The following is a 4144-nucleotide window of genomic DNA, read 5'->3' as shown; positions in this document are numbered from 1 at the left end:
TGAAGATTTATTTCTTTAAAAAATATATTTAAAAAAAAAAAAAAAACTGATGTCCTTCTTCAATTCCTGGAAACATACTTAGAAAACATAGGGGTTTTTTCCCCTCAAACTTTTTGTATTATGAACAAATCTATGGGAATTCCACTAGAAGTTATCAAATGCCTTGTGGACTTTTTGCTCACTATGTAGGAGTGGAGGCAGGGGGAGAAATATATTCTCAACATTCATTTTGAAAGAAATTACTGACATGTGGGTGTGAAACACTTTTTTAATGTTGCAAAATCTACTCCCTACCAAGGTCTATATTGGTATTAGCACTTAATAACATCCAGTATCATTTAAAGAAAAAAAACAGGAGGAAAAATAGAACCAAAGAAATGCCCCAGCTGAACGCAAAATAGTTTCAAAAGTCACAGTCATCCTAAAATAGTCATCATGACATCAAGACATAGTCTTCCTCAAGTTAGAATATGACTGAATATGATTAAAATCATACTTTTTCCTTTATTTATGTAGGGCAGAAGGTGCAAGATGCCTGGCAGCAGCATGTGGAGGCAAAAAGAACCCTTGAGTACAGCTGCAAACTGCAAGTACAGGAGGGTGTGGGGAGAACAGCTGGAAGCTCAAGAAGAAACAGGGTCATCATGAATCCCACTTCCTTCCTAGACTGCTTCTGGAGCAGCATGACTTTTTATTATGAGTTTAGAGTAAGCTCCTTCTCCTCCACTGCTACTTTTTTCTGATACAGTATCTCAGTTTCAAGAACCCTCCATGGGAAAACAGCCAAATTTGAAGGAAGAGAATATGAAGGAGGCATGAGAATTACCTTCAAATATGCAAAGAAGGGAGCAGCCTCCACAGAGGCGGAGTCTAAGACAGGAGAATAAAAAGAAAAAAAAAAAAAAAGATTAAACCGCTGCAAAGACATTCTGCTAGATACTCAGCAGAAATTTTTAACAGTGAGGACAGTGAATCACAACGATGGATTATTTGAGAAGGACAATATTCTGGCAAGCTCAAAGAGCCATTTAGACAAGCATCTGACAGCAATGGCATGAGTAGTGCTTATGCAGCTTTGGCACTAGAAGATGGACTACATGATTCTTTCCAGCCCTTTGAGTCTGTGTGCAAAACAGTAGTCTCAGCTAATCTGCATTTTCAGGTTTGTTCCTGCCAAAAATAAAGGCTAGGAAAAGGTGACTCTGAAACTGTGGCTGTTAATATATTTATCTGTGGGTTCCTACTGGTGAGGTTTCTTTCCATGTCAAGCAGAGAGAACCTTTATTTGCCTTGTCTCATCCAGGTCACATAGGGGGAAATTATTATAATTCTGTTTCTCTGCATTGCAGAATCAAGAGCTGAGTCAACCCTGCTGGGATTCAACCCACGTTCCAGGGAGTTTAAGTATTTCATATCTTATGTTTAAACTTCTGACCAAATAAAATTTCTCCTAGGGGCTGTACCAGTGTGTGGTCAAATATTATTGTGTTTCTGTTTGAAATTCACCCACAAGTTTGAGAAACTCCTGCATTTTAACCAGCACAGAGCATCTGTTGTGTTGAGCTATATATCTCTTCTTTTCATGAGCGTGCAAATGACCGGGATTTCAGTGTTTTTCAGTTTTTATATGAACACAATTCCATCGAGATCCACAAATGCCTTAGATTTATGCCTGCTCAGTATCTGATGCTCAATTATTAATTCACTAATGTCTATAAAGTGCTTTGAAGACAAAAAACATTACATTGTAGAACTGCTAACTGATGCCTGGATGCTGCTATTATTGCTGCTGAAGCTGTTAGAAAATATGCTTGGAACATATCCCCAAAGCCACATGATGAGAAAAGGTCATCTATGGCAGTAGTTTATGCAGAAAGGAGTAAATCAGACTGAAATTCTAGAACTACATTGCTTTTTTAATGCAGGGTCCAAAAATCAGTAGAGTTAGATCAGAGTTTTTTCCTTTAAACAAAATATGTTTAATTATTGAATAGATCAAAAGGGAAAAAAATCAATACAAGGAATAATTTAAAATAATAATATGAAAAGGATTTACCACTAGCTTCTGGGAAGTCAGGGCGCTGTGGTTTTTGTCCTTCAGGCCAACTAATTTGTACGTGGATGGGGAGCTGAGTTTGAATATGAAAGTATATTTGAATGGAACAGCCCTTCAGGCATTATGGAGAGTACAGAGAGGTCTGCATTGGCATTCATTCTCTTTGACTAAGGAGTAATACAATTTGGGGTTTGCAACGGCACTGGTCTGCTTCTGATGCATCACGACCTTTTAGTGGGATGAAGCCAGAACCCTAAATAAGCATCCACGAAAATCTCACCAGACAGGGCTTTGCCTCCAGGCCCTGGGATCCAGCTGCTTGCTCTAAGTACAGCAACAACTTTTTAGTATCCTCTTTGGTTTCCCTCAGGCCCACCCTCCAGCTAGATTACATACGAGAGTTGTTCTTCCCTCTGCCTGAGGTGTGTCCAGAAAGAAGAATAGGCTTTCATTGACTTTTCACACATCACCCTCCTACTCACACAGACACAGACAATCCTGATCATCAGATACTTTGGGGGCTTTGCTACACTTCACACATATGTTACTGCACTACAAAACACCACTCTCTACTAGGGATTGGGAACGTTGCTGACCCAGTCTCCTGTCACCACTGTAGAGCACCTCTGAGAAAAGCTTGAAAGGCTGTTTGACTCTGAGCAGAGAGCAGTTGAAGTGATTAGACAGAGCTTTGACCTCAAGTGTCAGACTCCTTTATTTGAACAGCAGCCTAAAACAGCTAAAATTCTACCCTGAGCAGAAGAATCAAGCAGATGAAAACCCCACCAGACCTGAAACACTTTAGAAATGTGGAGGACAACCAGAGAAGCTTAAACACGGTGCTTCAGTTTGTGTCTGCAAGAAATAGAAACCAAAACGGACAGGGAGGGGAAAAAAAAAGTCAAGGGGAAGCTTTATATTTGATGATATCTTGTTCTGAAACACTTGAGGTTTTTAATAGTTTTAGTCAACTCAGCCAGACTAGGCTAACACTGAAGCTGTAGTGCAGGCACTTAGGAACCTCACTCCAAATAAAAATAGGAGTAACATGATTTTAAACAAAGGATACTAGAAGAAGTTAAAAAAAAAAAGAGAAGTGACTTCAGCCAAGCCCCAGTTTTAGGGGGTGGAGCCCTTGACAAGATGCACAACACTGAATGGGATCTGGAACAGAGCACTTAGAGGGAGGTATTGAAAGATCCAAAATTAACTGTGTAAAAAACAATTCAAATTTGGATAGCAAAGGAAGCAAATCAGCTCAAGTCAAAGCCCGCAGACTGTTACTGAGACATGGTGGATATTATAAGAAATTCAAATCACAAGATATAAAGAACTGTGGAAAGACAGGAGAAGTTCAATGCTGAGAGGCTCTAACATAAAGCACATGAAGCAACATTTGACATAAAAGAAAGATGCAGAAAAAGAAATATACTTGCCAAAACGTTCAACAGCCAGGTAAATAAGCTCTACACAGGCAAAGGATTTTTTCCTTAAAAGTAAGATATACTATAGCCAAGAGAGAATAATAGACTATCAATGTGTGTGGGGGAAAAAATCATCAGGTGTGATGAACATTACTTCACAGACTAATTTCACAGGCTAAAAGAATCAGAAATGCTAACTTTATCTAAACACCAACTGATGAGATCATATTTTATCATGTGGGTGCCCAGATATCGCAGAGAGAAAGATATGCTGTCTAGGGCAGCAAGAGCAAGCTGGCGGTAGGGGCAGCCTGGAGCCACAGCAGGCAGGGAGGGTGGCCAAGCAGTGCCTTGTCCTGCTGAGCAGGTCTATTACCAGTAGCAAAGGTCAGCCACAGTCCAGACCATGTGCATGTCCAGAGGCAAATCCCAGGTCCAGCAGAACATCAATTAAGGGTTGAAATCAGTGAGGGACATGACCAGGCATGGGATCCTGTTTCATAGCCCAGGAAAAAATGAGGGAGCTGAAATGCAGTTCTTGAGCAGAATGGGCCCAAAAAAGCATCTCATAGTTGTCATGCATCCATGTATGCTTTGTGTGAGATGTGGCCTTGAGCACAGGCAATCCAGGAAGAGGACTCCTGATGAAGGCTGCAGAGCCTGT

Source organism: Empidonax traillii, unplaced genomic scaffold, assembly GCF_003031625.1.
Source record: "Empidonax traillii isolate 1590-97213 ecotype Southwest subspecies unplaced genomic scaffold, ASM303162v1 scaffold366:size559255, whole genome shotgun sequence".
Lineage (NCBI taxonomy): Eukaryota > Metazoa > Chordata > Aves > Passeriformes > Tyrannidae > Empidonax > Empidonax traillii.
This window is presented reverse-complemented; position numbering follows the sequence as displayed.